Genomic DNA, 14,660 nt, shown 5'->3' with positions numbered 1-14,660 from the left:
TGAAAGAACGGTAGAGGGGGAGGAGACACACACACAGGAGAAAACCCTAATGTATATTGCAAACCCTAACCATAGAGGGAAGCCATCTCCCTTCTCACACAATGCATAATGCCATAATCCATAATACACACAACACTATGAGTTGTGTCCACACTCTACTAACCCTAGCTAATGTCCACACACTATGACTAGCTGGACACGCGGTCATTTATGTCTCACACATGTTCCTACCTAACATGCCAGCACATAGCATAGCTGGCTCACACTGACATCGAGCTTGAATCTCAACAGCCCCTCTCAAGCTCATGATGTACTACCGATGAAGATGTAGATGAGCTTGGGATATCAAGGCTCTCAACACTCCCCCTCAAGCTCATCCCATGTACTCCCAACATAGTACATAAGTACTCAAACTTCTCCCTACTAAGTGGCTTTGTAAAGATGTCTGCCACCTACTCATCAATCTTCACATACTGTAGATCAACTGTACCATCCAGTACCTTCTCTGACAAAGTGATAATGGACCTCTATGTGTTTGGTCCTCGCATGAAATACTGGATTCTTTGCCAACTGTATACTGCTCATGTTGTCACAATGAATGACAACTTTGCCATTAAATAGGCTCACACAAATCTGTCAAGAGACTCTTTAACCATATAGCCTCACAAGTAGCAATGGCTGCACCCCTGTATTCAGCCTCTGTACTGGATAAAGCAACTGTAGGTTGCTTCTTGCTACTCCAACTCACCACGGCACTTCCAAGTGTAAAAGCATAACCACTAGTAGACCTCCTGTCATATGAGCTACCTGCCCAATCAGCATCTGTGTAGCCATATATATCCAAGCTTTTACCACTCTCATAAAGTAGACCATAATGTGCAGTGGTCTTCACATATCTCATAATGCGTCTCACTGCATCCAAATGTGGTTTTCTAGGGCTCTGCATAAACTGGCTTACTAGCCCCACAGCATAACTCAAATCCGGGCGTGTGATAATCATATAAATGAGACTACCAACCATCTTGATGGATCATCCAATTCCTCGCCATAATCAACCCGCAACTTCACATTTTGCTCCAAAGGTGTACTCATAGGCTTACACCCTGTCATGCCATACTTTGCCAACATATCCAATGCATATTGGCGCTGTACTAACCATGTACCTGCATGATCTTTGACCACTTCAATTCCAAGGAAGTATCTCAACTCACCAAGATCTTTCATGTCAAATTGCCCACTCAAAGCTTTCTTGACATGCATCACATCTGCACCATGATCACCTGTGATAATCAAGTCATCCACATAGATGACAAGTAAAACAATCCCATGATCTGTCTTCTTCACATAAAGTGAAGAATCTACTGTAAAAATCTGAAAACCAAGTGAGATAAGATATCTGCTCATCTTATCACTCCAAGCATGAGGTGCTTGAAGCAAGCACGAGGTGCTTGCTTCAAACCATATAATGCCTTTTTCAATCTGCATACATGAGTGGGATATCTTGGGTGTACATACCCTTCTGGCTGTGCCATATACACTTCCTCTTGTAGATCACCATTTAGAAATGCATTCTTGACATCTATTTGATGCATTTCCCAACCATTAGCTGCAGCCATAGCAATGACTGCTCTCACTATGCCCATCTTAGCCACTGGAATAAAAGTTTCATCATAGTCCAATCCTTGTGTTTGTACATAACCCTTTGCTACCAATCTTGCTTTATGTCTTTCAATAGAACCATCAGATTTGCACTTCACTTTGTAAACCCATTTACATCCAATAACATTCTTGTCCTTTGGTAATGCAACCAAGTCCCATGTGTCATTATGGACCAATGCGTCCATCTCAACATCCATTGCTTTCTCCCATACATGCTCTCCAATAGCTTCTGTATAGCATGTAGGTTCCACATGCTTCACCATAGATGTCATATATGCATAGTGCATAGCAAAATCTTGATATGTCAATTTGTCAACTGGATATCTGACTCTCTGGGATCTCCGCAATGCATGCAGGTCACTCTGTACACCTGTAACTCTAGCATGTGGTGGCACATATCTATCCTGTCTAGCACCAGGTGTGCGTAAAACAGGTATGCCAAGCTCCTCATCCAAACTCCTTGAACTGGACGACTCATAACTTGTGATTCCAATGCCTTCAACCTTCTTCTTTCCTTTATCCACAGCACTACTCCTAGTGCTCACACTCTCATGCCTCAAACGTCCTGACCATGGACGTACAGTACTACTCTCATCCTCTGCTGCTGCTGCTGCTGGCCCAGACATAGTAGTAGAACTAGAACTTGCTTGTGGCAAGTTTACAGGCACATCAGCCTCAAGTGACTCAATGACTCCCTCATCTTTTGCTTCTAGCAAGCTCATTAAACACCACATCTCGTGAGATGACCACTTGTCTAGTTTGTGGGTTATAACATTTGTATGCCTTTCGATCCTGTGCATATCCAACAAATACACATTTCTCTGCCTTAGGATCCAGCTTCCTTCTTCTTTCATCAGGCACATGTACATAAGCTATGCATCCAAATACTTTGAGGTGTCCAATGTCTGGCCTGTAACCTATAAGCTGCATCTCTGGCGTACTTCCATGAATGGCTCTTGTAGGTGTTTTGTTCAGTATATACACTGCAGTAGCACATGCTTCTATCCAATAATAATCTGGCATGCTCTTTTCATTGAGCATCGCCCTAGCCACTTCACATATGACTCTATTCTTTCTCTCAGCCACACCATTCTGCTGCTGAGGTGTATACCTGCAAGTCAACTGTCTTCTTATTCCATGCTTCCTCAAGAAATGCTCAAAAGCTTTTGAGGTGTATTCACCACCTCCATCTGTTCTCAAACATTTAATCCAACAGCCATATTGCTTTTCTGCAAAAGCTTTGAAATCCATAAACTTTTCCAACACTTCACTCTTCTCTCTGAGAAAGTATATCCATGTCATCCTGCTGAAATCATCTATGAATGTCACATAGTATAAACTGCCTTTGATAGATGGGTTTTGTGCAGGACCCCATACATCACTGTGTACTATCTCAAGTGGCCTGCTACTCATATTTCCTTCTCTAGGAAACCTCAACCTTGCCTGCTTTCCAAACTGACAGGCTTCACAAACATGCATATTCCCATCATATTTGAATCTAGGCAATCCACTGACAATGCGTCTTGTCTGCATGTTCGTTAACCTTTGTATATTGACATGTCCAATCCTCTTATGCCACATATCAATGTCCTGTACCACATTCCGCTTTTAGAGAACATGGCTGATTTTAACTCAGGAATTCCAGCATCTAGCTTAAACAATCTGCCTTCTTTCTTGCCTTTGGCAATGACTCTACATCCATGTTTGAAGTCCTCAATGAAGCAACCATGCTCGTTGAAACGAACCTGTAATCCCTGTTCCACCATTTGACCAACTGCCTTCTTTCTTGCCTTTGGCAATGACTCTACATCCATGTTTGAAGTCCTCAATGAAGCAACCATGCTCGTTGAAACGAACCTGTAATCCCTGTTCCACCAAGCTCTTTGTGATAGAAGGCACGTACAATACATCTGACATAGATTTTGTTTGACCATTGTGCATAACCAATGGTACACTTCCAACATGTGTAATGGCATGCTGAGTATCATCTCCTATTTCCACATAGCCTTTCACATCCATAGGCTTCATATGCTCAAACCATTCACCATGACACGTCATATGGTTTGATGGTCCAGAATCCATATACCAAGTATCATCATTCTCAACATTTGTCATCATCGATCCAACATGTTTCATGGCGAACAAATGATTTGCAGTGCCATCATTACTGCTTAATGCATAATTTCCACCACCATGTTGTGCATAATTTCCACCATAATGACCACCACGTTGTGCTCTACCCCCTCTCAAATCATTCTGTTTGCGGAAACAATCTCTTGCCATATGTCCAAATTTGCCACAGTAATGGCATTCCACATCTTGCATAGATGTCTGTTGGCCTTGCCAACGTCCTCTACCACGGGGGTTACCTCTACCTCTCTGAGGTGTATATCCACGACCACCTCTAGCACCATATGTGGGCCGAAAATTCTGTTGTGATGACCTGTCCTGCCATCCACGACCATTACCACCACAGCCACGTGATGTGAATCTCCCCCTGCGACGAATAAAAAGCCTGATTTCTGCCATTATCATCATGGCTAGTAGATGCATCCAGAAATGAATCACTAAGTTTGATTTCCTCAACAAGTAAGAGTGAAACCAACTCATCAAAGTCTGGTAAACCTGTACTCCTCACTGAGATAGATGTATCAAAAGATTTATATTCCTTGCCAAGACCACGCAAGGTAATATCCACCAAATCATCATCAGGCATGGGGACATTTATTGTTGCCAATGCATCTGCAAACTTCTTTATTTCTTGCACATAATCATGGATGCTCCTTTTATTCCTTTTCACATTATGTATCTGCTGTCGCAATTGAGACTTGCGAGCACTCGTATCTATATCAAACATCTTTACCAAAGTATCCCATGCATCTTTGGGATTCTCAGCATCCTGTATGTGTATGAGCATAGCATCAGAAATACATATAGACAGATAATGCAGCACTTTGAATGCTCTTTCTGACCATTGCTTATGAGCAATAACCTGCTGCTATGTAGGTTGTCAAGGTAGCTCTGGCTCTGGTTCAGCACCTGTAATGAGATTCCAAAAACCTTTTCCTTTCAAGAAACTCTTGATCCTGTACTTCCATGCCTAGAAGTTCTTCCTATCCAGCTTTTCACCAACAATCTGAACTGGATTATCCGACATGTTTGCTCAATGCATACACCTTCCGCACACTTCAAATCTGTAAATGAGCCTTCCTTAGCTCAACCACACTCCAATGAATGTTCCAGGTACTCCAAAATAGCCAACAATCTTCAAATTCGATGTAGAAAATCAACCTGTATGCATCCAAAATGAACTGACTCACGCAGTCCGAGATACCCTACTTTGATGCGCTTTCCACGGCTCCAAATCACAATGTAGTGGTGCAATCAAGTATGGACAACTTGTATTGACACCTAAACAACCTCAACGTTGAATATCAACACCATCTGACATGTGTATATATCAATTTTTGAAAACCCCTTTCTCTGTTTTGGGAAAAACTAGAAAAACAAGAAAAACCAGTAGTAAAATGGCTCTCATTTCTTCAATATTTGTCCAAATTGAGCAACCAGCCATTCATTACCTTAGCAATAGTGTCCATCAACTCCATGTAAGAGGAATTTGTCCAATTGTTTAAGACCAAGGATTAATTGCTCAATTAAAATTGCTCTGTTTCTCTGCAACCAGTGGACAGGCTTTTTAATCAGCTCATTCCCAGCTCAATTAAGCATAATTGATCAAACCAACCATGTAGCCCTCTTCTCCAATGTGTATAGAAACCAATTGCTAAAGCAATTGTGGGAGTAAACAACCAACCAACCAACCAATTGTGGGAGTAAACAACCAACCAAGTAATAATCGACCTCCTTGCTTCAAAATGATCACAAAACTGCCCTGTTTCCCTGTGCAGAATGTGCCGCCTGCTGTAGAGGCCTTTGGGAGTGTTTGAGTTGCTAATTGATGAGTCATACAAGTGCCCAACACACTTAGGTATGTGTGCAACCAGTCAATGGTTTGATTTTAGCCAAAAACATGCTCCAAATGCATCAAATCTTGACTCCTTTTTCTCTGTTTTGTGAGAGCTCAAAAACCATAAATTTTCATACATTCATATGCATCCAAATTGCTCCAAAATGATTTTAGGGCTTGCATAGGAGTTGCCAATACATTCCTCCTTGTCAGATACATGTGTCTTTTGCCAGAATCACTTCTATTTCACCATACATAAGTGCTTCCAAGCTTTAATGGAAAGCTTTCAAAAACCAGAAATTCGCTTTGCATTGAGTTGCTCTAAATTGCTTTGTTTTTGCCTGTATCACCTGCAATCCGCTCAAGGATGTTTAGAAGACCTTACCCGGTAGGCCAAGCTCTTAGATCTGATAGTATTCGGTGTGCTCCAAAAGCTTCACAGCTTCAATGGCAAGCTTCACAGCTTCTTCTTCTCCCTCTTCTCTCACTCACTCATAAACCCTAATAGATAGCACAAGGCTCTGATACCATGTTGAAAGAACGGTAGAGGGGGAGGAGACACACACACAGGAGCAAACCCTAATGTATATTGCAAACCCTAACCATAGAGGGAAGCCATCTCCCTTCTCACACAATGCATAATGCCATAATCCATAATACACACAACACTATGAGTTGTGTCCACACTCTACTAACCCTAGCTAATGTCCACACACTATGACCAGCTAGACATGCGGTCCTACCTAACATGTCAGCACATAGCATAGCTGGCTCACACTGACATCGAGCTTGAATCTCAACATATATTTCAACAGGTATAGCACCAATTTCAATGAAATCGTTTTGGTTATGCCCATGACCACAATGGCCATGGGCAAGTAGCAAGAAAAGCAAACTAGTTATGACCATGGCCACAATGATGGGGTGGTGTATGACCATGCAGATGGCTATGATGCAAAGCTTGAGAATAATTTTGGCTACTACCATGGCAACGGTGATGGTTATGCTCATGGCCATGTGTATAGCCATGCCGATGGCTACAATGATAAGAAACTATAGTGAAGGCTATCAGTGCTTTCTTTATCTAGCTCACTACATGAGAGACCCTAAGCTAGCTCAAGACATGAAAGACTCTATACCTCGCCCACACACGAGGGGCAAAAGCCCCACTGTGGAAGTCTAATGTTGGGATGCACTGCATCATCGCGCCCGTCTCACGATGACGTCAATGTACTTGGTGGGAGGTCAAATGCACGTGATCACTCCTTTCCAGCTGGAAGCCTCCGCATCTGTTGAAAGGTAGCGATTGCGGTTGTGTAATGCTACATTGATATGGGTGATGGGTGAGTTGTGGAACACCTCGATTAAGAGGGGGTGTTGAGAGATATAATCGCGGTGTTGTGTGTATGTGGGAAAGCACCCTAGAGGTGCAAGATATTGTGGCAAAATAAGAATGCCACATGTAATATTGAATGGTGTGTGAATGTTGACCAAAAAAAGTGGAAAAAGGAGTTTCCACATGGATGATGACATGTAAAGTGGGATAAGGCTAGAGGGCCTATATCATTGTATGGTTCATTGTGAATACAATAGAGCAATAGAACTTGTGTTGAATGTGTAATCTCTCTCTCTCTCTCTTATGGAGTTCTTAGTGTGGTTTAATCCACCTTAATTATGTTGCTTAATCTATGTCTATCACCATTGTCAATCCCATTTTAGGGTTATTTAATATGGTATCAAAGCTTGGGTGGGCTCTTGTTCATGGTGATTATTGTATGGTTCATTGTGAATGCAATAGAGCAATAGAACTTGTGTTGAATGTGTAATCTCTCTCTCTCTCTTAGTGTGGTTTAATCCACCTTAATTATGTTGCTTAATCTATGTCTATCACCATGGTCAATCCCATTTTAGGGTTAATTAACATGGTATCAGAGCTTGGGTGGGCTCTTGTTCATGGTGATTATTTATGAATAGTTTTTCTTGGTTATGAGTTCTTTGATTAAGAATTATTTTTAGTTATTATGAAAAAAAAATTATGCACACTCATATTATCATTTGGATTTGCATTTGTGAGGATTTGAGAGAGATTTGGAGATGCTATTCTCAAGTTTGAGAGGAGATTTGCAACAAGGAGGTTGCATAGAAGCTTCCCAAGAGAGTTGCAAATGGGAGTTTTGCAACAATGGAGTGTCTGCTCATCATCAAAGAAGCTAAAAATGGAGATTTCAGCAAGTATGAAGACTATGGAGTCTTCGGTGTCATGAAGGAAGCTGCCAAGAAAAGATTTGTGAAGGTATTTTGGATTTTGCCTCACTAATTTTTGGTTTGAGCATGGAAGAATGCTCAATGTAAAGAAGGGTTGCTGATTCATGGGATGAGAGGATCCCATGGCTGTTTGCAAGTTGGCAAAGAGCATGTATGGAGGTGAAAGGCTTGTCCAAGCAAGGGGCAAGCATTGTGGGCAAGAAAAGGAGCCCATGAATGTGCACATCAAATGGAAGGATGTGTTGATTTGCTCATGAAAGATGAGCAATGTTCGGTGGAAGCAAGAGGAAGCTTTCACAAGGTATATCATTTGAGAGACCATGTGAAAAGCACTCTTGAAGGTTCAGCATGTAAAGAGGAGAGCATGCAAGGTTATGGAGTTCATTGAGGAGCTCAAAAGTGTGACCATATTGATGGGTCAATTGATGTTTATAGACTTGGGTGTAGAGAGGCAAAGATCAAGCACCACCAAGTCTATTGAGATTTGAAGATTCAACATCAAAGGACATGATAGAAATTCAAGATAATTGAGATGCTTGTAAAGGACGCTATAGTGCAGCGCACATTGGCAAGCTTAGAAAATCTTGCAGGAAGCTCAAAGGAGAGAAGGAAAAGCACCCACAGATCCAAGGGGAAAAAGGGCTATGTCAAGCGAGGTGTATACAGAAGGGTGCTTTGCAATAGCTAGCCTTCCGGATGGGACAAAGCAGTGGTGCAGGAGAGAGAAGGTTCCGTGAAGGTCACCAAGGAATGTGTAGCTAACGGAGAGCTTGAGGAGAAAGGAGACCTAGTTGGTCCCATTTCAACACACAATTACCAAAGCAGCTGGCAACTTTGTCACATAGCAGAGTCTAACGTTGGCAACTTTGTCTTGTAGTAGAGTCTAGTGCGCACTTCACCCCCACAGGCATCTTCTCTCCCATGGCGAGGCCTGGTCTACCAACCCTAACGGATCTTCAGAGGCGAGCCCTGGCAATTTTGCAGAGGTGGAGGCAAACCCTAGTGAACTTGTCGAGGAATCGTGGAGCTACAGAGCAGCAGAGCAGCAGAGAGGAGAAACTTATGGCAACAGGTAGAGTAGCAGAATCAAGCCTGCCATGGAAGTTCCAGGACAACGCCACCATGAAGTGAGGGCATAGAAGAAGATGATGAGCTGGAGTCTAACGAGTTGCAAAGACTGCAATCAAGAAAATGAATGATGACGAAGATAATAGAGGGTCCCAGATCTACAAGCATTGCATGGGTCTGAGCTAGCACACTTCAAAATGTCAGTGCTATGTAGAGCGTGTGGCGTGCAAAGATACATGATGTTACATATTTGTTTTTAGTTTTTGAATAAACATTAAGTTTTAATCCTTTAAAAAAAAAGGAATCCTCGTTCACATGGAATTTAACAAGGATATGAAAGAATATATTGAAGGTTGTGTTCTCACTGTTAAAATTATAGCAATGTGATGAGCTATGGTGGATCAAATACTAGAATCAACATCATTAACAAAGTGATTAGCAAATAATTAACACATGATTAGTGAGTAATTAGCAAATAGCTTAATGTAGGTATGGATAATCAAACACCAGCAAATTCTCATTAGGCCAATGCCTCAATTTATAGAGTTTACATCCAAGCATCAAATCCCACTGATTCCTCCTTGATTCACACCACCTCTCCCAGAATATCTCCACCTCTTTTGCTTGATTCTCTCCACCTCTTCACTTTTCCCAGAATATCTCCACACTTCCTAAATCTTCTCATGCTACCCTTTATTCTCTCCCAGTAGATTCTTCTCATGCTACCCTTTATTCTCTCCTAGTAGATTCTTCTCATGCTACCCTTTATTCTCTCCCAGTAGATTCTTCTCACCTTTTCACAGGTTCTTTCACATTTACACATTCTCTTTTATAGCCTCTAACCAAGGGCTTGTTCCCACACACACCCTATTCACTTGTATATTTCAACACCTCCCCTCAAGTGAATACTCTCTAGCACACCTGGACCCCATACCAAGTTTCTCTCTTACTTGATAGTCCGCGAGACCAATGTCTAGCACACCTCCCCTCAAGTTAACTTAGCACACCTGGACCCTGTACCAAGTTTCTCTCTTACTTGATAGCCTGCAAGACCAGTGTCTATATTCAAATTGGACTTAGTGGTTCCGCTGTGAGCGATCCGCTGTGAGCGAGTTGGCTCAAAAATGGACTTGGTGTCTAAGATGGTAGACACACGCACACATGTTTGGTTTGATGGACACTCCAATGTATCATTGAGGGAGAGTGTTGAAAGGTAGCGATTGTGGGTGATGGGTTAGTTGTGGAACACCTCGATTAAGAGGAGGTGTTGAGAGATGTAATCGCGGTGTTATGTGTATGTGGGAAAGTACCCTAGAGGTGCAAGATATTGTGGCAAGATAAGAATGCCACATGTAATATTGAATGGTGTGTGAGTGTTGACCAAAAGAAGTGGAAAAAGAAGTTGCCACATGGATGATGCCATGTAAAGTGAGATTAGGCTGCTAGAGTTGCCACATGGATGATGCCATGTAAAGTGAGATTAGGCTACTAGAGGGCCTATATCATTGTATGGTTCATTGTGAATGCAATAGAGCAATAGAACTTGTGTTGAGTGTGCAATCTCTCTGTCTCTCTTTGTCTCTCTTTGTCTCTCTTTGTCTCTCTCTCTCTCTCTCTCTCGCTCTCTCTCTCTTATGGAGTTCTTAGTGTGGTTTAATCTTGTTGGAATTAGGGTTGTAAGAAAGCACACAAAGCTTGGAGAAGAAGAAGCAAGAATGCACACAACACACAATGTATTAGATTGTGTCAATGTACAAAAGATAAGTTAGCCCTAGAAGAATGGGCGTATATACAAGCCGAGGGAAAAAACCTCCTAAAGAGGGAAAAAGTGTCCCGACGGTCCTAAGTGTGTTCACACACATCACTTCCTATATATATGGCAAAGCTTCGAACTTCTCATGAGGAAGCTTCGAACTTCTCATGAGGAAGCGCCTTTGTGAAAAGATCGGCGAGGTTGTCCTATGTTGGCACATAGGCCAAGCTGATCTCTCTGCTGAGAGTCTCTCCCCTGACATCGTGATTTTGCACCTCAATGTGCTTTGTGTGCGAGCATGAAAAACTAGGTTTCTCGCAACTGCCAATGCGCTCTGACTGTCAGTGTAGATAGAGGTGGTAGACTCCTGTCCAACACCCAAGTCAGCCACACCATAAGCCGTCTGAGCCACACATACTCAACCGTAGCTGTGAAAGCTACCCTGTACTCAGCTTCACAACTAGAAGTGGCCACAGTAGGTTGCTTCTTGCTCAACCAAGATATGCATGAGCTACCGAGCATGAAACAAAAACCACTTGTGGACACTCTTGTGTCATAGCAACCAGCCCAATCTGAGTCCGAAAAAGCATGTAAATCTGGCGGCAATGATCTCCCCTTGGGATAAAACAACCCAAGATGTATGGTGCCACTCAAGTAGCGAAAGATGCGTTTAACTGCCTTCCAATGCTGAGACCCTAGGCTATGCATAAACCTGCTCACCTATGAGACTGCAAATTGAATGTTCGGCCTCGTAATACATATATAAATGAGGCAACCAACAGCTGTCTGACTGATAGAGTGTGACATCAAAGTGATCTCCAGCATCATGAAGACTCAACTTCAAATTTGTCTCCATTGGAGTAGCAAAAGGCCAAATCTCGGCAACAATGTCTCAATATACTTTGTTTGACACAAAGCAATACCTCCATCACACTGCTTAAATTGTATCCCCAAATAATGATGCAAATGCCCCAAATCTGACATATCAAAAGAGGCATTCAAATCAGCCTTAAAATCAGCAATATGACTCTCATTTGGTCCTGTGAGCAGCATGTAATCGACATAGAGAGCAATGATTAGATGTACATCATCCACATGTTTAACATACAAAGTACTTTCTGTTGGACTATTCTGAAAACCATGTGCAGTCAAATATGCATGTATCTTTTCATACCAAGCTCGTGGAGCTTGCTTTAAACTATATAAAGCCTTTTTCAACCTGCACACTTTGTTTTCCTGCCCTCTTTGAACAAAACCACGAGGCTGCGATACATACACTTCCTCATGCAAATCTCCATTCAAGAACGCAGTCTTTATGTCCAACTGATGTACATTCCAACCATTATGAGCTGCCAATGCACAAATGCTACGAATGGTAGTCATACGACAAGTGGGAGCAAAGGTCTCATCAAAATCAATGCCCTTTTCTTGAGCATAACCCTTTGCAACAAGTCTAGCCTTATAGCGATCAACACTGCCATCTGGCTTTCGTTTCAACTTAAAAACCCACTTACATCCAATGACCTTTTTACCAATAGGCAAATCACACAAAGACCATGTACCATTCTTCATTATAGCATCATATTCACTTTGCATTGCAGCCAACCAATTTTCTGATTTTTGTGCCTCATCAAATGAAAGACGTTCTTCCTCTTCACACATACTAGACACAGCCAAAGCATAACAATCTGATGCATAAGAGGCATGCTGAAAACCTGAACGAGTACGATTAGACATAGGTGCATCAATTTTACTATCACGCAAGGTTTACACCAGCCATTTAGGCATACCTCTAGCCTAGTCATTTTCAGTCCTATCCTCATAAATTACATCCTGTAAATCTGCATCAGAAATAGGCTGATCTATGATGTCGTTTGAAATCTGCATAGGTTGAATATTTGCCTCATTAGGACTTACATTTGAATTCCCACCTGTAAACAGAGGTAACAAAGTATCAAATACATCCCGTGAGCTCACACCTGTCTCTTTGGTACATGATTAGAAGGGCTGCACAGCATCTTCCACAAAAACAACATCTCGACTAATCAAGATACACTTTGACTGCGGATGATACAATCTGTAACCCTTGCTCTCAGCACTGTAACCAACAAAAATGCATTTGACAGCCTTATCATCCAATTTTCTACATTGTTGCATAGGCACTAAAGCATAGGCCAAGCAACCAAAGACACGCAAATGACCAATAGAAGGCTTCCTGCCATGCCAAGCTTCGTATATGGAGTAATAGACTGCAAGGCCTTAGTGGGACACCTGTTGAGTACATATGCAGCACACATGACAGCCTCAAGCCAAAACGCATGTGGCAAAGCTTGGCTCTTGACCATACATCGTGCCATCTCCATAAGTGACCTATTTTTCCTCTCAGCAACACCATTTTGCTGAGGGGTATACGGCACTGTACATTGGTGTTTTATCCCACGACTAGCCAGAAATGCATCAAACTCTTTAGACATGTACTCCCCCCCTCGATCAGAACAGAGGGTGCCCACAGTACAATTGGATACATTTTCAACCATAAGCAAAAACTGTTTGTTGAAGCACAAAAACACTTCAGACTTTGCCTTCAGTGGATATACCCATGCATGCCTTGAGTAATCATCAATGAAAGTCACGAAGTACAAGTGTTTACCAAATGACGGAGTTTGCATAGGCCCACATACATCACTATGTACAAGTTGCAATTTGCGAGTGGCCCGCACAGAACCATCCTTTGGAAACGCAGAACGCTGCATTTTGCCCAAAATACAGCCTTCACAAACATGTTTCAATGGTGTCTCAAGAGGGGGCAATGAAGCAAGCATATCAAATTTCTGCAAAAACGCAGCAAACTAGCAAAGTTCAGATAACCAAAATGAGCATGCCATAGTTTTGCATCTGAAACTGCCTTTTCATCAAAAACTGCATTTGTTGAATCTTCCACACACTTGTCATAAGAATTGAGCCTATAGAGCCCACGAAACAAGGTGCTAGATACAATAATCGTATCACCAGAAGTCAAATCATGAACAGTACATCTGTCATCCACAAATTTGTCTACAAGTCTAAGTCTAGCAAGCGCAGAGACAGACAATAGATTCTTCTTTATCCCTGGCATATACAAAGCATCTGAAAGTGTGAAAGCGTTGCTATTTACAACAGTAAGCATAATTTTACCAATGCCCTTCACTGGGTAAGAAGCATTATTGGCACATGTGACAGTATTTCCATTAGGGACAGCCTCAAGACAAGTGAACATATCACGATGCGAGGTAATGTGCTTTGTAGCACCACTATCAAAATACCATACATCAGAGTCAACAGAAACTGCCAAACATGCATCATGTACAGATGGGTCATACTGGCAATACACGCTAAACGCCCATTCTGTATCCTGCACAACATTTGCAGAATCTGCATTTGTAGAAGCATCCGCTATTGTGGCTGCATTTGACTCTTTCTTCTTTGCCTCTTTAGCCTTTAGCTTAGGGCAATTCTTAATGACATGATCAGTTGCCTTACAATAGTTGCACCTGATCTTTTTCTTGCCTTTATCAAGAGCCTTCTCAGACTTATTGTTGCTACCTGTGGAAGGAGAAGAAGTTGCAGACCTACTAATAGGAGAAGAAACAGTGGAAGGGGCTACCTTACCACTTCTTCTCTGCTGGGCAACAAATACCTGATCAACTGCACGCTGCCTAGCCCTGTTTTGCCTGGACTGTGCTTCTTGCAAGAGCTTGTTGACTAAAGTATCATACTTGACAACATCAGGTCTGTCCCAGTAACAAGTCTTCACGTGGAAGCAAAAGTTTGATATGACTCGGGTAATGCATCAAGAACAGTTTGCACAAGAGAATGATCAGGAATAATCTCACCTGCAGAAATCAACTGTTCCTTGAGATCTTTAATCTCAGCAAGAAAAACATTTATGTCATCATCTTCCTGCATAAT

This window comes from Cibotium barometz, chromosome 59 (genome assembly GCF_041138505.1).
Source record: "Cibotium barometz isolate CiBa-2024 chromosome 59, ASM4113850v1, whole genome shotgun sequence".
Lineage (NCBI taxonomy): Eukaryota > Viridiplantae > Streptophyta > Polypodiopsida > Cyatheales > Cibotiaceae > Cibotium > Cibotium barometz.
Note: the sequence above shows the minus strand (reverse complement) of the source record.